The sequence below is a fragment of the Mesoplodon mirus genome (genome assembly GCF_964341445.2).
Source record: "Mesoplodon mirus genome assembly, chromosome: 8".
NCBI classification, from domain to species: domain Eukaryota; kingdom Metazoa; phylum Chordata; class Mammalia; order Artiodactyla; family Ziphiidae; genus Mesoplodon; species Mesoplodon mirus.
The window spans coordinates 59,619,921-59,646,423 of NC_138984.1; the positions used below are offsets into that span (position 1 = coordinate 59,619,921).

General features: G+C 36.1%; 1 protein-coding gene across 1 annotated transcript in view; it reads right to left on the reverse strand.

Annotated features, from left to right (window-relative positions):
- Positions 1–26,503, reverse strand: part of LRP1B (LDL receptor related protein 1B) — a gene marked incomplete at its 3' end in the record, with an annotated part of 2,351,282 nt that overhangs the window by 1,997,060 nt on the left and 327,719 nt on the right. The window contains exons 16-19 of the mRNA XM_082630936.1: positions 25,721–25,834; positions 16,874–17,119; positions 15,739–15,826; positions 6,277–6,406 (exon numbers count right to left, since the gene is read on the reverse strand). The remainder of the gene's footprint in view (positions 1–6,276; positions 6,407–15,738; positions 15,827–16,873; positions 17,120–25,720; positions 25,835–26,503) is intronic.

Here is a 26,503-nt window from a genome sequence, read left to right on the forward strand (position 1 = left end):
GTTGATCTCCTTAGTTACCCAGATAGGGCCTGTTTCAATTTCTCTGTCATTCTGAATCGTGGGGATATCAGGGACATTTGCTTTTTTCAGTCATTCAATGCAGACTCTTGAACCAATTGTGTGTGTGTGTGCGCACATACACATACATGCACTCTCCTAAAGAAAAAATACTAATTCTCAAAAATATTGCCGTCCAAGCTGTGAAAAAGGAGCAAATGTTCTTTGTCTCTTAGTTTGCTAGGCATTTATCTGCAATAGAGAAATTATTATTTTTATGCAGAAAATATACACATTAGCTCTTTGATCTTCTCTTTTTCAATTAGGCTATTTTTATTTGAGTTAGGGAAGACTGAGATCTTTGCTTCCATTTACAAGAATATCCAACTTCATGTTTCAGTCCTTTTCTCCAATAGGTCTTAAATTTTGGACATTTTTTCTTTTAAATTTTATCCTATGTTCTTTTAATGAAGCTCTTTTGATTATTCGGGAAAAGACATCCATGGTTTAGTTGCCTATCTGGTATCCATTTGTTCATCATCTTTTCTCTTGCTAAAAGAACCTGCTTTTTTTTTTTTTTTTTGAGTGACCATGTGGAAATCTGCAGGTGCTACATCTTGATTGATTTCCCATTCCCTTACCTTTTCCTTTAGTTACAGGCAGTTCCAGCCAGTGAAATCTAAATGAAATTCCACTGTAATTATTTTTGGAAACATTTGATTTCCTGATAAGTGGGACATATACGGCTGAGACCCTCCTTCCTGCTCTGGTGTGTCCAATCGACAAAATTCCACAAAATTCCAGAAAAACCTACTGATTACCCTACATTGTGAAAGAATACCCCTTTGAGAGATTCTTGGGAGTGTCTCATAAAGGGGAGGTTAGAGGAGGATATTTTTAGGGCTTTAGGGCCTGAAATGGCAGAGTATATGACATGATAGTTTTGTAACAGATGAACATAATGAGGTGAGGGTCTTGAAGTAGGCCTTGATAAGCAGAGCCAGTGCCTACAGTTAGCTTATCAAGGAACAAGTAATTCCTGAAACAAATAGTTAACTTATTTTCTTCCTAGTCCCAATGTTATTTAGCACAGAAATGGGAATTGACTAGCACACAAAAAAGGAAAGCATACTTATTCTCAGAATTGTTTAGCATAAAGATAGGAACAAACGTTGACTGAGCACCCACTACCGTAATGATATAATGTCTGTAGCTCCATTGGAATAAAACACACAAGGGAAGGGTCACTAGAATATCAGAGACAGCTGCCCAAAAATGTTCTGCCACTGAACTAATGACAGCATCTTTCTGTCTCTGTTGTTCTTGTTATGTGAAAAAGAGAAACCTTAATTTATTTAAGCCACTAATTAGGGTTTTCTGTTACTCATAGTTGAATATATTCCTAACTAATATTACATGTAAGACTAAGCATATGACTTTTTAAAATATTGAGAATGTTATTTATTGTTATTTTAAATGACCTTTTAAAAACAACTAATTTTTTCAATCACATCTTGAATATTTTCATGATAAAATATGCAGAAAGACTTAAAAATCTCAAATACATGGCATCTCTCCTTCATTACTCAAACTCTTTGCAATGTAATTATACCAGTGTGAATTTAATGCTTCACTGCAGGAAAAGAAAATGGACACCCTGAATCAGTACATTTAAGGAGTGTTGAAATAATTTCAGAAAGATAGGGTTTGTTTTAAGGTTAAGGTTCATTTGTATACTACCTATAGTTCTGCTTTCACATTTTCACATTCAGTCAGGTTCACTGTTTACTTTATGTTAAATAAGCATTAGGTTGTTTGGCTAAATATGCCAGGAACTATAGGGAATATAATATTAATATGTTTAAGAGTAAGTTTCTCCAAGGAAGAAACCATACACTGTTTCTAGTTGTGTCCCTATAAACTAGCAGAAAGATTAGGACATTGTAGAATGCTAGCAAATACATATTTGTTGGTTGACTTAATAAACATGAATAAGTGAATGAGAAAAAGGAAGACCAAGTCACATATTTATCTTTAACCTATCCCTGTCTCCAGAATGAAGGAATTCTCATAATGGGTCATTAGTGATCCTTCATTCCTGTAGAACTAATCTACCATGATGGTACAGGGTTTGGTTAGAAGGTATTTATCTGGTATATAAATGTTTCTCCTCCTTTCTTAGGAGGCCCTGTTCTCTGGGAGGCATGAGTTATCTCAGGCTTGAGCTCAGGGCTGGCTGCATGGACATGTATTTAACCAGTGCAGTCTGCACCAGGGCCCCACGTTCAGAAGAGGGCCTTTTTGTTTGGGGTTTAATGCTTTGTGGTCATTGTCTTGACTTTTTTAAAAAAATTTCATCTTTGAATTTGGGTTTTGTAAGTAAAGTCTGATTGGATGATGGAGCCAGGGGACTTGGAGCCTCAGTTCACATGTGGTCCTGTACCCCACTGTCTCCATACTTCCCTGGGACAAATCCTTGGCTACCTGCTACCCAGTTCCTTAAGAGGAGAGCTGAGCTTTGAGCCTTCCCTGAAGAAGAAATTCTGCTTGTGGACAGCAGTCTCATCCCATGCACCAGAGGTCCTAGTCTGCACTCCCTGATGGCCTGCCCTATAGATTTCAGACTTGCTTTCCTAGTTCCCACAATTACATGATATACATTTCTTAAAATATAGCTCCTAACTGATTCTGTTTCTCTGGTTGAACTCCAATTGACACAGCACATTAAACTCTATGATATAAGCAGTATGATCAGAATCAAGGGAATGAAAAGGAAAATTCAGCTAAAGAATTCATTTTAGAGCAATATTAACCATGGACATTTATCATTTGTTTTAAAAATTAAAAATGCTTTTTAACTTTGAAAAAATCCTAATTAATATGTCTTGGCTTTATTTTCTCTACCAAGTAAATCTGTGCTTTAATTTCTTCAATTAAAGTACATGCATCAGGTTGAGAAGACTGTGAAAATTCTCACTTGCCACAGACCTCCTACTTTGCCAGTCAAAATATTTTGTGGTGTCTCTACCACCAAAATATTACACATACAGTAATTTATTTATTCAAATATATAGTAATCTATTATACAGTGATCTATTATGTGTAATCTATTTGAATAAATAGATTGCTGTATGTGTAATTTGTAATTTTGTAAGTTGGAAGTCTTGTGAATTAGTTACAAATCACAATGTAAAATTTCATCTGTCTAAATCACCTAATATTAAGAAAAAGAGTGGGTTAATAAAAATGATAAGCATATGCTGGAGAAACATCTAAGTCCAAAAACTAATCTCAGGTAATAAGTACAAATGAGTACAAATTTGTCAGATGTACAGAGAAGAAGAGAGGAGTGACTAGACAAATCATGAGAGACAGAAATCCTACCCTAGGCAGAACCCTCCTACACTGTTGGTGGGAATGTAAATTGGTGCAGTCACTATGGAGAACAGTATAGAGCGTTCCTCAAAAAACTAAAAATAGAGTTAACATATGATCCAGCAATCCCACTCCTGGGCATATATCCTTTGAAAAGATACATGCACCCCAATGTTCGTAGCAACACTACAATAACCAAGACAGGGAAGCAACCTAAATGTCCATCAACAGGTGAATGGATAAAGAATATGTGGTGTATATATATATATATATATATATATATATATATATATATATATATATATATATATACACACACACATACATACATACAAACACTGGAATACTACTCAGCCATAAGAAAGAATGAAATAATGCCATTTGCAGCAACATGGATGGACTTAGAAATTATCATATTAAGTGAAGTAAGTCAGACAGAGAAAGACAAATATCATATGATATCACTTATATGTGGAATCTAAAAAAATGAAACAAATGAACATATATATTGATACAAAACAGAAGTAGACCCAAACATAGAAAACAAACTTATGGTTACCAAAGGTGAAAGGGGTGGTGGGGGGATAAATTAGGACTTTGAGATTAACATATACACACTATTATATATAAAATAGATAAGCAACAAGACCTACTGTATAGCACAGGGAGCTATATTCAATATCTTATAATAACGTATAATGGAAAGAATCTCTAATATATATATATATATATATATATATATATATACATACACATCACTGAATCACTTTGCTGAACACCTGAAACTAACACAACATTGTAAATCAACTATACTTCAATTAAAATGTTTTTAAAAATCCTACCTTAGGTAGATGCTGAAATTTGGAACTGAGAGTCATAAGTTCTAGTTTTTACATGAGTCACACAGACATGAGCAAGTAAAACCTTCTGATAAGCCTTTCCAAGATCATACAATCAAGGACAGCTATACATTTATGTAGTCAACTCTATTCATCTAAACAAAAAAGCTGACATCTAGAAACTCTCCCACCGGAGAAGAGCAGTCGTTCTTTTCCAAATATCAGGCACAGCCTGGCTTCTCTTTCTCCACCCATTTCAATCTCCCTTCTCTTCCCAAAGTCAAAAAGAATAGAAGGAAGAGATGGAGATAGTGAAAAATAAATGTCAAAGTTTGTTTTCAGTTCTTTTAGCAAGTGCTTCATAACAAAAATACCTTTTAATGAGAAGTTAATACACCTTGATTATGACTATAAAATTCTAACTTAATTCTGCAATGTCACAAATTCAAACACATTTAAGAAAACTTGCAGTAAACTGAATGAAGCAGGTTAGAAATTCAAAATTTCTGGAAAATTCCAATTTAGTATCATTTCAAATACAGCCTATCTTCAATCTTCTGGAATGTCTATTAGACATATGTGAAACTTCTTTATTTTATCTTATTTTTTTTAAAATTTAACCTAACTTTTGTATTTTTCATCTCTTTCTTTCTGAGTGATGCTTTCAGGTTTATTTCTTCAGTGCTTCCTTTTATTTTTCTAATTCTTTCTTCAGTGTTGTCTCATCTGCAGATTAATTATCCATTTGACTTTCATATTTTAACAATCACTTTTTTTGTTGAAAGTTCTAATTTTGTTCTTTTTTTATACCTTTCTGGAACTTTTTGATACCATAGTTTTTCTAATTTCTTCCTACCATTCCTCTTGATCCTCATTTTCTGCCACCCCTACTATGGTTTATCTCACTCAGTCTTACTCAGCCATACAGGCTTTCTTATTGTTTTCAGTAACCATTTCAGGGCCTCTGTATTTGTGATTCCCTCTGCCTGGAACACTCTTCCTCCAGCTACTCATCTGACTTGCTCACATAACTCCTTCACGTTCAAGTATCCCTTTCTCATTGAAGCCTTCCCTGATCTTCAATGTAAAATTGGAACCACACTCTTTCACAGTATTCTTGATCTACCTTCCTTGCTTTATTTTAATTCATAGCATATTTCACCATGAAACTTATTTTACTTACTTTGTTTATATCTGTCTCTCACAATTAAAATATAAATTCCATAAAGACAGTGATAAGGGTAGTGGTGGTGGGTGATGGTGGTTAATTTTTGTATTTCCAGTAACTGGAAAAATGCAGAATGTCTGATGTAAATGCTCTTCAATAAATGTTATGCTAGGTAAAATCAATAAGTGTTGTTGAATGATTATTTCCCCCTTTTTATTTCTTTTTAATTCTTTTAAACATAATTGATAATCTAGTTTGATAATTCTATTATATGAAATTCTTAAAGGTCTAATGCTATAGTTTGTGTTTTAAGCTAAATATTTGGTAGATTGTAACTATGTATTTTGGACTTTTGGAGGCCTTGTTGTTGTTGGGTTTTTTTTTGTTTTGTTTTTTTCTGCGGCACGTGGGCCTCTCACCGCTGTGGCCTCTCCCGTTGCAGAGCACAGGCTCCAGACATGCAGGCCCAGTGGCCATGCCTCACGGGCCTAGCCACTCCGCGGCATGTGGGATCTTCTCAGACTGGGGCACGAACCCATGTCCCCTGCGTCGGTAGGCGGACTCCCAACAACTGTGCCACCAGGGAGCCCTGTTGGGTTTTTTATTATTATTATTATTGTAATTAAATTTGGAAAGCTCCATATTCACTGGGGCTGAGGTTTTTTCTCTGCAATAATCTTTCAAGGTCTGAGTTTAGGATCTCTTCAGAGCGGTTTTGCTATTGATCCAAGAGTGCCATCAGCCTTTGATCACTTGTTATGCTAATTTCTTAGCTTGCTAAGAGATTACTGGAGTTTAAAGTACAAGCCCAGAACCAGGGAAGCTATAAGTCTATTGTTTGAAATTCTCAGGTAAATATTTTTTCCTTGAAAAGGCAGAAACAGACAAGAATCTTACCTCCTCTGTATAATCTCCTTTGCCAGTGGGAAGACTGCTTCTATTCCATTTATTTACCGATGGTCAAGGGCTTCCTTTAGTAGGGGTCACTTTGTTTCTTGCCTTGTGTATCCAAGGCCTTGTCTTTTACCTGTGAGTGGATATGATATTTTTAGATAATTTATTCAACATTTAATTGATTTTTGAGGAGAAATTTTGATTGTCTATTCAACCATATTGTCACACCCAACTGTCTGAAATTACATCTGTATTAGATTCCTAGGGCTGTCATCATAAAGTACCACAAACTGAGCAGCCTAAGACTTCAGAAATACATTCTCTCATAGCTCTAGATGTTAGAAGTCCAAACTCAATGTGTTGGCAGTGACATGCACCCTCTAAATCCTCTAGGGGAGGATTCATCCTTGCCTCTTTCACCTTCTGGTGGCTCCATGAGTTCCCTGGCTTGTGGCTGCCTAACTCCAATTTGTCTCCATCTTCTTCTCCATGTGTTCTCCATCTCTTCACATGGCAGTCTTTTTATAAGGACGCCAATCATATTGGGTTAGGGGTCCACTTACTCCAGTATGGTATCACCTCAACTAATTACATCTGCAATGACCCCCCTATTTCCAAATAAGGTCACATTCTAAAGTGCCCAGGATTGGGACTTCAACAAACCTTTTTTAGGGGAAACAATTCAACCCATAACACCATCAAAGAAAGCAGATGCCATTTAGCCCTCAACTATTGTTTTCATGTTAATATACGTGTCCAGTGTTGCAAGACATTTTGTGTTTCAAGAGAACCCAGAGATTCAGCTTTACATTTAAAATATCCTGATTTTAAATGTTGACTACCAAAACTTTAAAACTTTGGCCAATCAAATCACAACTGCTGGCTAGGTTTCATTTATAGGTTACTGATTTTCAACCTTTGCAACAATGTGACACAGATGATCACTTATCCAGTGGTTATTATGAATCAAAATAGAATATTTTTAATATATTCAAGGACTCCAAGAAACTCAAAAGGTGTTCAGTACAGACAACATGTGTCATAAGGTCCGAAACTAAAATGTATGTCCCTTTACTCATAAAATAGCTCCTCAATCCATGACTTGGAATTTATTCATCGTTATTTTATACATATATCTAAGAAATTGGCCAGGTTTTCCTGCTCAGAGTAGATCTAAATTAGATTCAGTTTCTGAGAAATTTGAGGGTTGTTGCTAGAGGAAAGTGAGAGGATAAAAATGAGAAGTGACAGCCCTGACAGGAAGAGACAGGAAAAAAGATTTCAAAAGCAGATATAAGAATTCCCCAAATCATAGCAGTCTGGCATCATTTGGTACAGTTTGGAACCTGGAGGGTATCGCTATTATAACCTCCTGCAATAACTCATATTCTAAACATCCACCTTCAACATTAAAAGAAGTGTTAGTTATAATTTATAGAAGTGAGCAGGACAAAAAGATATTCAGAAAGATTTCCAGCATTCGGGGAGATATTCAATCAGTATGCCCCAGGACAGCTGAATGGGTTGCTAAAAGCATCAAACTACTTTCATGTCAGTTATGTGGCTGCTGCCCTGTACACCACCACCCCGCCCCACAGACGATGCCAGACTGCCCCACAATTCAGCAACTATAGGAATGATGGCTGGCAGAACTCGGGGCTAAAGTACTGTTCCAGGACTTTGGGAACTATGTGTTCGGGTTTCTGTACTATCGCTAAATATGTTGTACATTACTCCTGACGGTGCAAATATTTACCAAAGAAAATTTCTTCACCTTAATCTATAATAAATATGACTTTTGGAAAGAACAAGAGTGTCAGAGATTAAATCAATCTATGAACAAATGGCATACTCTCTGAGCAGAGGACGTGGTCACTGAGGAAATGACTTGCTACCTCATCTGACACCACTAAGTATTCACAATAAGTCATTAGCTACCCTTAATCTGATTTCAAACTCATGGAATCAAACTTCTGATTATAAACTGACTACTCTAACGTTTTACCTACAAGAAGAATGAACTGGCCAAAAGACAGAATTCCTTAGTCCCCTTGAAAATTATAATTTAGTTGTAAATTAATAAACTTTGGTTTTATATATCTTTCCCTATGAGCTTAGTTAATTTGAGCAAGTCCTGACTGTTTCTTAGTAACATGAGAATCACAAGGATTTGACAAATCAGATTTCCAAATTTGGGGTAAGTTCACCAAGTTAATAAGATCCCGTAGGGACCTTGGAAGTTGGTCACCATGTCGTCCCAGGAAACGTCCTCTGTGATTAAACTGAACTACACAGGTTTAATTCTTTGTTCCTATTAGAAACTTCTACATGAAGACTTGGTATAATTGGAAAGAACTTCCTAATGTAGTATATCTTTAAGCAGTATCTAAATTAAATTCAGTGATTACAAATGTGTTGTCAGTAATCATGAACAAATATTGACTAATATGCACTGCATCAATCGATTTTGTAGTGTCAAATTTTCTAGGAATTTAAACAAAAAACTCAAAATATGCAAAAACCATTTCATATGCTACTGATGATCTGGACAAGAGAGATTAATATAACCTACATATATAAATGTTAATATATAATAAGTACATATTTTTATATTAATATAAATATATGAGTGTACTCAGATCTTCTTGAGTGTGTCTCCACCTTAAGGAATATATTTCTAAAGTTAAGTCAAAGAACTAATTATGCATTATTGCACATTATATAAGAGCATTATACAAGTCAATTAGAACTGACAATAAAACAACTTCCATGAAAGATCATCTGAATTGCCTTTATTTCTCCTTTAAAATCACTGAAGCAAAATCACATCCAATTTCAAATGTTCTGAAAATCTCTACAGCCTATCAAGCCTTCCCCACAGCATTATTAGTCTCTTCCCAGGTTTTAGCAGAGGAACACTTCTGTTTGCTTCTGTAATTCCTGAGAGGTCACTGAAATTTCAAATAGCATTACTTTCCAGGTAAGAAAATAAGAAAATGCACTTTACAAATCTCTTAAAGACAGATCAAGGACTTCAACTTTTAATTAGAATGCCATAGCTTATTTAAAAGAATTAATAAAACTAATAAAATAGTTTCTCTAAAATATCCTATGTTCAACAGAAAAATTAAAAATGCAAGAAAAAATGTTGAGCCTCCCTAACTCTTCTTTTTGAGGTATAATTTTCTAATTCCACAGCTAGATGACCTTTCAATAATTGTTTCAAGAAAGATTTCTATCATACTGCTTTGCCTTAATTTCTGATTCGGTCAGTAAATCTTTGTTCCCATCTTTGTGAGGCTTTCTTAGGTCACCAGCACAATGAAGGCAAAGGGGATTCAGTATTGATGAATCCTTTACTCTAAACCTAAAGGATAAACATTGTAAACTTGTTTCTTCTTTAATATAACAGTAACATAACTGTGACTAAAAGATGGGTGTATTTTACCATCTAAAAATTGAAGCACTTTTTATCTATTTCAAAACGGTCCTCACCAAAATTTGGCTGAAAAATGTGACTTGGTGCAGGAACCTTATTTTTAATGGATAATTTCTATAACATCGTTTTGGTAAAAGTTGGTTATAAATGGTTGGAGAAAAGAAGTTTACTATGTGCCAGGAGCTACACTAGGCTCTTCAGCTCTATTATTTATTTTTACAACTAGCCTATGAATAAAGCACTTATTATTAATCCACTTTATAGATGAGTGAACCAGGGCTCAAGTAATTTAACTTGCCTGAGTTTTCAGAGCAAAGTATGTGGCAGGGTTGAGATTTGAATTTAGTTCAAAGAAACAATATATTGCATATTAAACACTCTGTAATAATGTTCCTAATCCTAATAATGGACTATCTCATTAATTATTGCCAAATATTACCTTGAAAGATGATAATTCTATTAATAGAAACTAGCAATTATTTGATAATTCATATAGGCCAAACCCTCTAAGTCTGGTCTTACTGAAACCCTCTGAGTTTGGTCTTACTATTATCCCATTTTACGGTGGGAAAACTGACATCACAGGTAGTAACTGGTAGAGTTGAGACTTCAAGGCAAGTAGCCCTACTTTACAATCATGCTCCAAAATGTCTAGACTATAGTGCTATCAAGTTATAAAAACTAATTTCAAATTTAATGAGCATATTTCAAACAGAAATTTTGGTGAGAATGATAAAATATTTATTCAGTGATTTTAGAGCAAAATTTACAGTGTACTTCAAGGTCACTATTTCTAGCATTGCAGTGAACAAAATCATCATGGGAATGCCAAAGGTGGACATAGGCCAACAGGTCTGTCAATCTGGATTACATGTTTTTTAAAAAAAAATTTTAATTGAGTTATAATTGACATACAACATTATATTAGTTTCAGGTACAAAACCGAGTTATTTGATATTTTTATGCATTATGAAATGATCACCACGAGAAGTCTATTTATCATGTCACCATACAGATTTATTACAATATTATTGACTACATTCCCCATGCTGTACATTACACCCTCATGACTATTTACTTTATAGCTGAAAGTTTTTACCACTTAATCCCCTTTACCTATTTCATCTATCTCTCCCACACTTTCCTCTTTGGCAACCACCCATTTGTTCTATGTATCTATGAAGCTATTTGTTTTGTTTTGTTTTTAGTTTCACATATCTGTGGCATCATATGGTAATCTTTTTCACTGTCTGACATATTTCACTTAGGATAGTACCCTCTAAGTCTATCCATCTTGTCACAAATGTCAATATTTCATTGCTTTTTATGGATGAGTAATATTCCATTGTGTGTGTGTGTGTGTGTGTCTATCTCACATCTTCTTTAACCATTCTCATCTGCTGAGAGACACTTAGGGTGCTTTCTTTACCTTGGCTATTGTATATAGTGCTTCAGTGAATACAGGGGTACATGTATCTTTTCAATATAGGGGTACATGTATCTTTGAATAAATACCCAAAAGTTGAATTGCTGGATCATATCATAGTTCTAGTTTTAGTTTTTTTTAGGAATCTCCATACTGTTTTCCATAATGGCTGTACTAATTTACATTCCCAACAACAGGACACAAGGATTCCCTTTCCTCCACATCCTTGCCAACACTTGTTTTTTGTCTTTTTGCTAATAGTCATTCTGACAGGTGTGAGGGGCTATCTTATTGTGGTTTGGATTTGCATTTCTCTGATGATTAGTATACTGAGCATCTTTTCATGTGCGTGCTGGCCATCTGTATGCTTTCTTTGGAAAAAAAATGTCTATTCAGGTCCTCTGTCCATTTTTAAATTAGATTGTGTTTTTTTCCCTATTGAGTTGTATGAGTTCTTTGTATATTTTGTATATCAACTTATTATCAGATATATGGCAAATATATTCTCCCATTCAGAAGGTTGCCTTTTCGTTTTGTTGATGGTTTCCTTCACTGTGCCAAAACTCTTTAGTTTGATGTACTCCCATTTGTTTACTTTTGTTTTTGTGTCACTTGTTTGAGGAGACACATCATCAGTTTCGTTCTTTTTCATGTAATGTCCAGTTTTTCCAATACCATTTACTGAAGAGACTATCTTTTCCCCATTGTAGATTCTTGCCTCATTTGTGGTAGATTAATTGATAAACATAAGATGGGTTTATCTTAGTGATTTGAGATTAGATAAACATAAGTGTGAGTTTATCTGGGTTTTCTATTCTGTTCCTATGATCTATGTGTCTGTTTTTATGCCAATACCATACTGGTTTGATTACTATAGCTTTTTAGTACAGTTTGAAATCAGGGAGTGTGATACCTCCAGCTTTGATCTTCTTTCTCAAGATTACTTTGGCTATTCGGGATCTTTTGTGGCTCCAGAAAATTTTAGAACTATTTGTTCTATATTAGTGAAAATTTCATTGAAATTTTGATGGAGATTGCATTGGATCTATAGATTGCTTTGGGTAATATGACTATTAGAACCATATAGATTGTTTCAATTTGTTAGCACAGTGTATCTTTCCATTTATTTGTGGCATCTTCAATTTCTTTCAATGTCTTATAGCTTTCTGAGTACAGGTTTTTCACCTCCTTGGTTAAACTTATACCTAGGTATTTTATTCTTTTTGATGTGATTATAAATGGGATTGTTTTCTTCATTTCTCTTTCTGATAGTTTGTTGTTAGTGTATAGAAATGTAACAGATTTCTGTATATTAATTTTGTATCCTGAAACTTCACTGAATTCATTTGTTAGTTCTAATAGTTTTTTTTGGTGGCATCTTTGGGGTTTTTCTATATATAGTATCATGTCACCTGCAAATAGTGACAATTTTACTATTTTGCTTTTCTAATTTGTATGCTTTTCAATTTCTTTTTTTTTGCCTAAGTGCTATAGCTAGGACTTCCAATACCATGTTAAATAAGAGTGGGCATTCATGTCTTGTTCCTGATTTTAGAGGACAAGCTTTCAGTTTTCCATCAGTGAGTATGATGTTAGCTGTGGGTTCTTCATATATGGCCTTTATTATGTTGAGGTGTATTCCCTCTATACCCACTTTGTTGAGAGTTTTAAAATTTTTGTCAGAAGTTTTTCCTACATCTATTGAGATAATCATGTGACTTTATCCTTTGTTTTGTTAATGTTGCATACCACATTGATTGACGTGTGAATGTTAAGCCATCCTTGCATCCCTGAAATGAACCCTACTTTATCATGGTGTATGATTCTTTAAATGTAATGTTGAATTCAGTTTTCTAATACTTTGCTGAAGATTTCTGCAGCTATGTTTATCAGGAATATTGGCTTGAAATTTTCTTTCTTTCTTTCTTTCTTTTTTTGTAGTCTCTTTGTCTGGTTTTGGTTTCAGTGGTCTCGTAAAATAAGTTTGGAAGTGTTCCTTCCTCTTTACTTTTTTGGAATAATTTGAGACGGATTGGTGTTACCTTTTATTTAAATGTTTGGTAGAATTCACCTGTGAAGCCATCTGGACCTGGATTTTGTTTGTTGGTACATATTATTTTTCAATTAGTTTCCTTGAAAACAAACTCCTGTGGCAAGCTTACTTATTATTTCTCTCATGTAACAGAATATATGAAATATACCTTGTTTTTCAAGATATATAGTCTCTTAATTTTAGATTAATCAAATTGGATTTAAACTCCATAACAGTGTTGTGGAATGTCCAAAGTGTTTGAGTGATTTGGGGGGTTGGCAGAGGGAGTAGTGGAAGGACAATGTGGTATATTCAAGGGTATTTCACATTTCATGAGTACCCATAGTTTTGTGTTTCCTTGGATATGCTTTCTGTGATTTTTTTTTTCTTTTCATGTAGATGTATAACTAGGGATACAAGAAACCATGGCAACACTGTCTTACTCAAAGAAAAGAAGTTGAATATAGTAATCCCTCAATATCCAAGATAAACCAGTCCTACAGTGAGATGTAAGCTGGGCCTTTCTTTCTACCATATGTCATTATCTCCATTACAGTGGTTTTGGTTGAATATATACCTCAGAAACTTTTACAAAATTGAGAAAGTTTTAGAAGTTGTTTACAGAGGCCCATCTAATCTCAAATCACTGAGATAAATTAGAATTCATGTGATTTATGTAATGGAGAAGGTACTAAGCCATCAGAGATAATTATTACTTGTAAAATCTCACCTGGAGTAAATACAATATCACACTGTAAAATCAGTTTTGCAAGAAAAATGTTACCAATTTCACAAAAGGGCAAAAACATCACCATTCTTTTCACAGACTGTCACAATGTCCTCCTTTATGAAAATTGTTTTTTTATTAGAGGACAATTACTGTGTGTTGAAATAAGAAAAAACAGATGGTGGAAAACATTATAGGCAAACCACACCCACCTATCTATCTGTCCTCTTCTGATTCTTAATCATGAACTGTGTGGAGAGGGTGGTCCTAGGCCGCAATTCAAAGGAGATGAAGTTTGTCTTTATCTCCTCTCTTGCTTTCCTTTTCTTTGCCTTTTTGTTTGTATACTCTGCTACAGCTGTGGCCAGATAGTAAGCATTCTATACTTGAAGTTAAGAATGAATCACAAACATTTTTTATTCTCACTGAGTAATTTGGTTTTGCATATGTATTTTTAAAACTATTTGATTTGGTATCGCTTATACTCATTACTTTTTAAAATTAAGTAACATTTAAAATTTTTTTATAGTTACCTTCAATTTAAAGCAAGAGATGTTTCTTTTTCATATATGGAAGTGACATAAGGTTTTCTTTGTAAATAAAATAAATATATTAAGGACATAAAAATGGAGGTGGTACATGGGCGTGGTTAAACTCAATGTAGTATGAGCATGTATAAAAAAAGACAGGACTTGACAGTCTCAAAAGTCCCTTGCATTTTCATAGCCTGGGGATTTTAGAATAGGGACATAACATAGGTTGGGGAACAATGGAACACAGTCCCCACACTTCGATTCCTTAGGTTAAAAGATAAGACCTTTTCTCAGCTTTATTCTCTTGTAATGAAAATAATGATGAATTAAGTCAGTGGTTCTTTTTTTTTTTTTTAACTCACATTACTCTGTTATTGGTTAAATCAGTCATACAATCAACTGGGTCATTCCATCATTGGATGACTTAAATAATATATATATATTTTATACAGCAGGTTCTTATTAGTCATCAATTTTATACACATCAGTGTATACATGGCAATCCCAATCTCCCAGTTCATCCCACCACCACCACCACCCCCTGCTTTACCCCCTTGGTGTCCATACATTTGTTCTCTACATCCGTGTCTCAATTTCTGCCCTGCAAGCCAGTTCATCTGTACCATTTTTCTAGGTTCCACATGTATGCATTAATATATGATATGTGTTTTTCTCTTTCTGACTACTTCACTCTGTGTGACCGTCTCTAGATCCATCCATGTCTCAACAAATGACCCAATTTAAGTCAGTGGTTCTTAAAGTTCAATTTTAGAACCAACAGCCTCAGCAACACCTGGGAGCTGGTTAGAAATGCAAATTCTCAGGTGCTACCTTGGCAATTCTGAGATCTTATCTGGATTTGCTGAATCAGAGCTCTGGGGGCGGAGCCCAGCAATCAATGTTATAACAAGTCCTGCAGGCGATTCTCACACCTGCTGAAGTTTGAAAGTCATTCAATTAGGGAACCACGTATGTAACAGAAATGACCACGAATTTTACTGGAAAATTAGCCTTGTACTATTGACTCTAGTGAAAGTAATCTTGAAAATGATCTTAGCCTAATGGATGACAGTAAATGCTTAGAAAAAGAGAATTAGAAAATTGTGCTTAGAAATGAGTTCCTATAGCAAGAGGAAATCTTACCAGGTAAGAGTTAATGGTACCAATCACATTCAAATACTCTTTACCATTTTTTGTTGGAGGAAGCATCTACATGCAAAACCAACATAAATAAAAAGTAAATTACTTCTTTCAGTGCATTAAAAATCTGGAGTCAATCTCTAAATGTTACAGACCAAGCCGTGGTACCTGTAGTGATGCCTGGGCAGCTGGTCCTCTTCTCTGAGAGTCTCCTTACATATGCTTGCTGATGAGGCAGTTGGCTGACCCATAGGCACTGCTAATTAGAACAAGAATTTACACCTAAGCTGACTCAATTATATGTTTTCGGCACAGACTTTGAAATTGACACAGATACTTTGTAAAATTAAGAGGTCATGAAAGTTGAGGTTGAGGTGGTCATGTGTACTCAAAAGCATAAAATGAAGGACTTTTAGAGAAAGAAGAATAAATGAAGTGAATACATAGATACTAGAGTATCTGGCTGTGGAGTGGTGTGGAATATGGGAAAGAGATAGGAAGAGAGAACGAATAACAGATATTGCTTATGTCCCTAATGGCTTTCAATTCCTGTTGCATTTCCTCTTCTTAGGTTTCCTGTGATAACTCAGTATTCATACAATAAATTGCCAGGTTTGTTTTGTTTTGTGTTTTGGATAGTGAGGCTAAAATAAATGTCTGTTACTTGAAACATGATTCTTAATGAAAATTCCTAGTTATCAATGAATATCAACATTCATTAAAAATATGAATATAATTTTCTTATTAGCTACTGACTGAAAGCAATGGCTAGGATTTGGTGTTTGAATACCAAATCTCCTCCCATAGAAACACAGCCCAGATATTACCAGCATGGCCACTAGTAGGAATAGTCATTTTCTTGGTTCCTGGAAGAAAACTTTTACAGCATGAAGAATAGAAAATGTTGTGCTGTGTGACAGTTAAATTGATTTCCCTTTATTAACCGAAGGGAAAGGAACATAAGAATTTACATTTATAGACCAACCAACAGAAACTGAGATGTAGATTAATCAAAGTGAAAAAGCAAAGGCAATCATTCAGAGGGTGCATGAAATACAGCAAGGCTGAGAAAAGTCTGAAGGGCAGACACTGGAACAGGCAGCAATGAAACTGAGGACCAGTGTCCTGTGGAGGCCTCTGCACACAAGTTCCAGAGGGAAGATTAAGGATCGATGCAGCTCAAGTACAAAGCAGGCACTGGGCCAAACACTGTTAAAACACAAAACATGTTCTAGGACAAGCCTGAGTGCAATAAAGAGGCAGGCAGAACATAACATTGGGCCCCAGCTGAGGTCTTCTTTACCTTAAGTAAGTGATTGTACATCTGGTACTGAAGTTCCCATGACAATTATAAGAGTGGAGAATTGAGGGCTTCCCTGGTGGCGCAGTGGTTGAGAGTCCACCTGTTGACGCAGGGGACACGGGTTCGTGACCCGGTCCAGGAAGATCCCACATGCCGCGGAGCGGCTGGGCCCGTGAGCCATGGCCACTGAGCCTGCGCGTTCGGAGCCTGTGCTCCGCAACGGGAGAGGCCACAACAGTGAGAGGCCTGCGTACCACAAAAAAAAAAAAAAAAAGTAAATATTTATTTATCACTGTTTAACTTTTAAAATTATTATTATTTGGCATTTTGTTTTAATATCCCCTTCTTTTATGAAATATATATATCGGACAGAGATCAACTTGGATGTTATTGGAATATATAATGTCTCAATATATTGGTTTATTTTAGTAATTTTTTTTTTTCTGTTTTTTTGGCCACACCACATGGCTTGAGGGATCTCAGTTCCCTGATCAGGGATGGAACCCTGGCTATGGCAGTGAAAGCCCAGAATCCTAACCACTAGGCCACCAGGGAATTCCCCTCTTTAAAAACTCTAAAATTCCTGCATGTTAACATCATTTTTTTATTAGTTCCTGCTTTATAACAAAGTGAATCAGTTATATATATATACATCTGTTCCCATATCCCTTCCCTCTTGCATCTCCCTCCCTCCCACCCTCCCTATCCCACCCCTCCAGGAGGTCACAAAGCACCGAGCTGATCTCCCTGTGCTATGTGGCTGCCTCCCACTAGCTATCTACCTTACTTTTGGTAGTGTATATATGTCCATGCCTCTCTCTCGCTTTGTCACAGCATGTTAACATCTTAAAAGGATTTGAAAACACTACCTGTTCTCATGTTAAACAATTGTGGAATGGGCGTTGTTTCCCACACATGTGCTAAATAATATTGACAAAATAACAGCAAAAACTAGCTGATTGTCCCTGAAAGATAAGACTGTGAATTAACTCTCATAGTTCACTCCTCAAGAGCAACAACGGGAAGAATTACTCCACATTGCTATGCCCATCAATCCAAAGCCACTGTCATACTCTGCCCAATCCCAACCGCTCTATCAACTTGCAAGATCCACCTTAAAATCACTCAATTCATGCCCTAAAATGATATAAATATCTTCCCCAGTCATGCCTCTTTTGAGGAGATACTAAGACTCTGTCAAGGTGATCTCCATTTAGTAAATCTACTAAACTAAGTTTTACTAGACCAAAATATTTTTTCTGGTGGTCTTTTGGAGAACAACAGTTGACTACTATATATTTGTTTAGACATTAAGAAAGAAATAGCATTTTCCTCATTCTACAGATGAATATATCGAGGTCTAGAGAGGTGAAATAACTTCCTCCTGTCTCACAGATAGTAAGTGGAAGGTCCAGAATTCTGTAACATTTCCTTCTCCCTACCACAATCTTTTTCTCAAACTATAACTCAATTTCACACATTTGTTTCTGTAACTGTCTCTTTGATTCACATTATTGTCATCTTATACTTGAACTAGTGCAATTGTCTATGACCCGATCTTACTTCAGATTTGTCCCTTTTGAAATCATTCTGCAGACAACAGCCAGAATGTCAGAATAATCTTTGAATTTGCAAATTAGATCATGGGCTCCACTACCTAAAATCCTTTTAGTGGTGTCTTACTGAATATACAAATAAAAAGAAAAAAAATAGCAATTTAAAATCTAAATTCTTAGCAAGGTGCCCAAACCCTGCTTTAGCTGACATTTGTTACTTCTCCAGGCTTATACCTTACTAATCTTTCATAATCTTCTTTGCTTCCAACATAGTGCTTTTCTTGCATTTCCTCAAATATATGGCTGCTTTTTTCTTATTCCAGGGTTTTGTATGAGATGGTTCTTCTGCTCAGAATCCCCTTACCTCCCACACTCATTTAAATAACTCATATCTCATCCCTTTAGGTATCTGCTTAAAGAATTCCATAGAAATTATTCCCACTCCCTCACCAATCTAAATCAGGGATCCTTATTATATGCCCATCAAAACCTACACCTTTTCTTTATAACATGTATCACAACTTGTAATTCTCTCTTTAGTGACTGTTTCACCTATAAATTTCCTCCAAAATACTATCAACTCCACTAAGTCTGGTGCTAAGATTTTTCCTCATCGCTTTATTTTCAGTATCTAATACAATACTGGTACCTAAAAGAAGTGCAGTCACTGTTATTTAAAGTGATATAATGATGAATGAAAAATTATAACACACAAGAAACAGATTCCAGATATACAAAAATGCTGCCTTCATTTTTCCAGGTTGAAGGTTAAGGCGGCAACTCCTGAGTGGAAATTCAGTGCTTGTGTTAGGGTTCTCAACTTTGGTTGGGCTTGAAAATCATATAGGGATCTTGGAGGGAAAAAATCCATTTGTCCAGGTACTACCCAAAGAGATGCATTATTTTGGAGAGAGGCCCAGGCATCAAGACTTTTAAAAAACTTCCTAGTTAAGTCTAATGTGTAGTTAAGATTGAGAATCACATGAAGGAGGTGGGAAAACTAGATATTCTCCAGAATCATGAACATTGGTTATGATAGAATAGCATGTTGGATCTTGGAAGGTCTTAGTACTAATCAAGAGAACATTTAAAATATAAGGGCAAGTTAGACATACAGATGGCCAATAGGCACATGAAAAGATGTTCATCATCGTTAATTCTTAGAGAAATGCAAACCAAAACTACAGTGAGGTAACACCTCACACTGGTCAGAATGGTCATCATTAAAAGTCTACAAATGACAAATGCTGGAGAGGGTGTGGAGAAAAGGGAACCCTCCTACACTGTTGGTGGGAATCTAAATTGGTGCAGTCATTATAGAGAACAGTATGAATGTTCTTCAAAAAACTAAAAATAGAGTTGCTATATGATCCTGACATCCCAATCCTGGGCATATATCTGGACAAAACTATAATTCAAAAAGATACATGCACCTCTATGTTCATAGCAGCACTATTTGCAATAGCCAAGACATGGAAACAGCCTAAACGTACATCGACAGATGATCGGATAAAGAAGATGTGGGGTGTGTGTGTGTGTGTGTGTATACACGCACACACACACACATATATATATATATACAATGGAATACTACTCAGCAATAAAAAAGAATGAAACAATGCCATTTGCAGCAACACAGATGGTCCTACAGATTATCATACTAAGTGAAGTAAGTCAGAAAGAGATAGACAAATACCATATGATATCACTTATGTGTGGAATATAAAAAAATATGACACAAATGAACTTATCTATGGAACAAAAACAGACTCACAGATATAGAGAACAGACTTGTGGTTGCCAAGGGGGAAGGGGTTTGGGGGAGGGATGGATTGGGAGTTTGGTATTAGCAGATGCAAACTATTATATATAGAATGGATAAACAACAAGGTCCTACTATATAGCACAGGGAACTATACTCAATATCCTGTAATAAGCCATAATGGAAAAGAATATGGAAAAGAATGTATGTATGTTTAACTGAATCACTTTGCTGTACAGCAGAAATTGACATTGTAAATCAACTATACTTCAATAATAAAATAAAATAAAATATAAGGACAAGTTATATGTAAACTACATTTCACTTGGAATCTCTAGTCCTCATTACATGGCTACCAAATTGGCTCAAACTCCCAGTTTCATGGCTTATAAAATCCAGAGCTTGACTATCATTATTGTACATCTGCAACCTTCCTCCGATGCCTCATCTTCCTACACTTTCGCCCATGCCTACTATTTAAATTTTGTTCCACAAGATGTAGTATAAGCTTTTTGCTTTCACCAGATACAATACAAATAAACAAAAAAGCAACAAAAAAACCCAAAATATCCAAGCCATGCATTTTATAAGTTTAACTTATCTGATGATTTTGAGTGTCACAAAACTATGAAATTATGCACTGCCAACATTTCATCCCTGAAACAATTCTTCCTCCTTTACTTCTGACAGTTGATACCTCCAGCCAAAAGCAGTTCCATGAGAGCCTACATCAAATCTTCATGCCAACTTCCATATTATTCTGTTATTACTGCTAAAATTCTAGTATGTATAATTTTTTCTCTGCCATTCCTGTTAGGAATTTGATCTTCAGTCATCAAGTCATTACTGAATAATTCCAGCCCTCTCAGTATGTTTCTGGTTAAAACTACCCTGTTAGATCTCATTCCCTTATAGAAGCTGAAGCACCTCCCTTTCTACTTCCTACCAAAGTTGCTTGACTAACAGCCACAGTTTGGAGCCAGATGGTGGAAAGAGAGTGGCCTTAGCCCTCTGTTTTCTCTTAAGAGTTATGCTGTTCTCTTAGCAGCCACTTGTTTTCACTGGCCTCATTTTTTGGCATATGGTGGTATACTATCTTGCTTTTTGAATTCCTATGAAAGTGTCTTGAATCTTTATATTTAAACATAAAACTTTTCTTTCTCCTATTAATGTTAACTCATCTTCACATGCACAACAGTCCACAAAATAAAAGCTGTTGTCTCTCAACCTCTTCTTTTTCCCACTCCCAAGTTGCCTTAATTTATAGAGCACAAAGTTTGGTCTTAATGTGTTCATGGCAAATGTCTTCTATGGCTCCTCTGGGTTTGAAAGTCTCTCTACAGCTGCTGTTGGGAACTGGAGAATCTGCATTGCCTTGCACCCAGAGCTGCCACCATGTGTTCTCTTTCAGAGCCCAATATGATTTGAGGCTGGCAAAAATCATTCTTTGTATCATTTGGTGATACACAATAGATTGTGATACTTATGTGGAATTATTTGTTGGAACTGTAGTCCCGTCTTAGAAGTCTCTTCTCTTAGAAGAGAACTACATTATAAAGAGAACAAAGTTTAAAGTTCAAGGTAATTTTTACTTTTTTTTTCACTACATAAGAGAAGACATTTCAAGGCCTGAGTTTGCACCAGGGACTCTGTCCATAGTTTCTTTGCCTCTTTCCTGCCTTCAAGAGTGTGCATTTACTCATATCTAGTTTACATGTAAACCTCTAGTTGAAATTAGTGCAGAAGGAAACAATGTACAAGTTGAAGGCTAAGTTGAAAAAGGAAAGGATGACTTTGGTAAGTGATCTATAGCAGAGAGACAAAAGTGAAATTTGAATTTAAACTTTATTATGGATATTTCACAGAAGAGGTGATATATATGCTTAAGTGGTTGGTGATCAAATTCTATGCTCTGGTCTTAAGGTGATGGTGGCAAGAAGGCAGCTGACACCTGGGGAAAGAATGGTTTAGTGACTATGAACAAGGGAAAATAGACCCTGCTCAGACCAGTACTGATACAAGGCCTCCAAAAGACATCCTTTCAGTCCAGAGGAAATATCTTTGCCAAAGATATCAAGTCCTTCTTGTAAGAAGTTTACAAGTATTTAGGCAAAACTATTTGAATGCCACCCCTATTGTCAAGAGGTTTATATGCTTATTTAGGTTTATAAAAACAGATGGCCTTACATTTCTGCAGTTAACAGAAAACAAAATAATTACACAAAGAACATGGGAAAAGTATTATGAATTAAAAGGTACATAGTGAAAAAAAAGATAGATAGTGGGGCTCTTATGCAGGGATTGCATAGACTGGAAATAGGTTATAAGTTAGGTAATAAGTGACAAAAGCAGAGTTTCTCTAATCTCAGCAAGATGTTAGTGTGACTAAGTTAATCTTTTCAGATTGACCTCAGTTGCCATAACCTAAATGGTTATGCTGTGATCCATTTTGGTCAGTTAAATGAGAAAGCCAAAGTCATCCCATCAACTGTGTCAAGATGGAGAAATATAATCAGATAAGGTTTATTATAAATATACTTGGAGAGAAATTTGAAAACAAGAAGATATTTTGGGCACAGAGGCTGTAACTTGAATAAATCAACAAAAGAAGGTGCAGTGGATCATCTTTGGAGTATTTATTCTACTCAGGGTGATTCTCATTTGACCTCAGATACCAAATGGGGGAACCCCAAATCATGTTTGTATTTTTTGAGCACTTGATCACATTAATTGGGCCAAGAGTTGGAGACTTGAATAAAACAAGAAAATTGGTGTTTATTTTCAAGAAAACTGAACTTAGTACTAAAAATATCTGTCCCTTTATGTTGTTTCTTTAGTGATATAAAAACGGGGTACTGTTGCATGACCATCTTCTGCTTGCCAGGTGGGCTGAATAGCAGAAAAAGTTCACCGATAAAGAGTGAGGCAGAATCATAGAAAGCAGTGGAAATGAGAGATTAGTACTCATCCAAGTGCCTGACACCTATGCATTTTGAGGATTCATTCTTCTTCTGGTAAGTGACCGCTTTCCTTCCTTTTTGTTTCCTGAAGAACAACTAAGTTTACTTCTTGCAACAAAAAGTCCTAACATAGATGAAGCAAATGAATTAGATGGTTAAAGGGGGTAGGCCAGGAATAAGTAGAAAAAAGTGCATAATATATTCCAAGCTAGAGGTCCCATATTTATTTCTCATTTACTTGCGAAATGACTCTTTCTTAAAATGCCACAGCAGTGTGGTTCTACCTTTATAACTATATTGGATATATGCAAATATTGGATTGAGGAAATCAAAGCTCTCTCTCTATATATATAGACAGATATGGCAAAGACACAATTTACTTAGCATTTCACACTCTGTAGTGTGATACAATTAGACTTTGCAAACAACAGCAAATAAATGATTTGTCAAGGAATACACATTCTCATGTGTTTGAGGATTAGCCTCAGAATCAGCTCTGGCTCCCGTCCTCCTCATCAACTACTGCTCTATTAGTATGATCACTGCACGGAGTTTCTGAAGACTAAAACGTTTTGATTGCTTGCACCAACAGTGTGCAGAACATCAGATAGATGGTTTACAGGCACTCAGTGATGAACAAACTCTCTAATCAGGATGAAAAGTAAAAATTTCATAGAAGTCATAGGAAAAGCTTCAGCTATGGAATTTAACAGACTTGGATTCAATGTTTACCAGCGATGTGACACTGTGGGAGTTTATGTAACCTTTCCGATCCTCAGCTGTCTCATCTGTAAGTGGGGATAATAATGTTCATATGATAGGGCTGTTAGGATTATAATGAGTTTGCATGTGTTAAGTGTAGGACAGGGACTCTGTCACATCAGACACAAATACAATGAATACTATTATTGCTTGTTAGAGGGAAATTCCTTAAACCCTGATTCTTAACTTAGCCATGTTATTGATGAGTCAAATTCACTTGTATTCCTTATGTATGCAGAAGCTTTCAAACTTTATTTCCAGCTACAGAGCTCCACTCAGGTAATAACTCAGCTAAAGAGTCTTTTTTCTTTTGAATGAATTATGCTTCTGCTGTGCTAAATTTTCTCAAGGCAGTCAACCATAAAAATTATATTATGTATTTCTCTTGTGTAACTTGTGTGAAAGTAGAGTTTGTCAAAACTGGCTGCTCAGCATTTAATGAGACTCTCCACTGCATTTGATCCAGAGGTCAAGCTGTATATAAGAGAGGGTAAACAGGAAGGTTGCAGAGGGAAGTTAAAAGTAACAAAATAGGGGCTTCCCTGGTGGTGCAGTGGTTGACAGTCCGCCTGCCGATGCAGGGGACACGGGTTCGTGCCCTGGTCCAGGAAGATCCCACATGCCGCGGAGCAGCTGGGCCCGTGAGCCATGGCCGCTGAGCCTGCGCGTCCGGAGCCTGTGCTCCACAATGGAAGAGACCACAACAGTGAGAGGCCCTTGTACCGCAAAAAAAAAAAAAAAAAAAAAAAGTAACAAAATAAGGCAATAAATAATAAGGGGAGACTTTTTAAAAATTTAAAATGAAGAAATTAAATTAGCGGAGAAAGTCAACAAATTCACCACCTTATTTTATAAATGAAAGGTGAATTTGCTTTTGCGTGCCAAGAGCTAAAATTAGGGAACTTCATTTTCATTGAAGACCTTAATACTCACTGGTGAAATATGAAGCAGATGTCTCCCTGACCTCTACCTAATTGAACAGAAATGTCAGAGGGAGATGAGTCATCAATCTCCAGGTTGTCTTAGAGAAGGTCCTGAGGATTTTCAAGAAATGATTCCATTATATATAGACTGTGAAAGAAGACTATAAAAATTGGGAAAAAATACTATAACAGGGCTTCCCTGGTGGCGCAGTGGTTGAGAGTCCGCCTGCTGATGCAGGGGACGCGGGTTCGTGCCCTGGTCTGGGAAGATCCCACATGCCGCGGAGCGGCTGGGCCCGTGAGCCATGGCCGCTGAGCCTGCGCGTCCGGAGCCTGTGCTCCGCAACGGGAGAGGCCACAACAGTGAGAAGCCCGCGTACCGCAAAAAAAAAAAAAAAAAAAAAAAAAAAAAAAAATACTATAACATCCCTGCCTTTTATAAATCTAGATTTAGAGCCTATGGGTTTCACTATTGAAAACATAATAAGGAAGTTACGTTCCTTGTCACTAATCTATTGCAATGTTAAATGGGATTATATCCTAACATTTATTAAAAGGTAATTCAAGATTCTGAGCTCATCTTATTTTCCAGCCACCTTGCTTTGGGGGCCAAATGCTTATCCACAGTCCCTCTAATGCTTGCTCTGAGATAGAGCTGTGATGCATACCAGAATGTTTCTGAGTGGGTTGCTGCCTCCTGCATTCACTGTAACTCGTAAATACCAGTAGCACAGAACATGCTGCACTGAACTGGGATGACCATCTGCTTGTCTACCTCACCTATTAAACAATGAGAAATTATGCCTCTCAGTGCTTGTTGTGTCCTGAGCACCCAGAACCATCTTCAGTCCTACTCTTTAGCACATTAACCAACCATCACCCACCTGGGTTGTTGCAACAGACTCCCGAAGCGTTGTCTCACCATCTTCACACCAAACAATCTTTATAATCAGCAATAAAGGGTGTCACTTTTTTGCACACATTTCTCGAATGGTTACCTGTTGTTCGGAGAAAACAAAATCAAACCTTGCACTGAACATTCATATAAGTTTGTTAATAAGAATTATATTATATTCCAATTTTTGCGTTTCTTTTAACTACATTCCAGTAATGTGAGGCCTATACCCCTCACTGTGAGTATCTCTCACAGTTTTGGAGCACATACTGGTTTGCTGAATAACTAATAGCACAATAGTAGATCAATGACAATGTAAAATCTGTGGGATAGCTTGGGACTATAGCCCTGAAGCAGTGTGCTTCAGCATGGTCAGAGAATCACCATGTCCATCTTACTTGTTAAAATCAAGTTCCTAATCCCCAGCTCATAATCAAGCCCAAAATAAAGGACTCTGTGATGTACCATGATATTGCCAACTTTAACATGCTCCATGGTGATGTTCATGTTCCATACAGTCTGAGAACCACAGCCTCATGCCATAAGATAAATATTCAGTGTGAGAGGCAGGTTTCAGGAGTGGAAACCTATGATGTTGAACTTCAGTAGCACCTAAAGGCCCTACATGTAGTATTCTGAAGGCTAGTAAGAAACATTGAAATGCTCTAGAAACCTTTGTCCCAGTTATATATGATCTGTGTACTGAGTGGCATTGTAAAATTCATTTCTTACTGTGGGTTGTAGTAAAAAATACTTGAAATCCCTTGCTCTA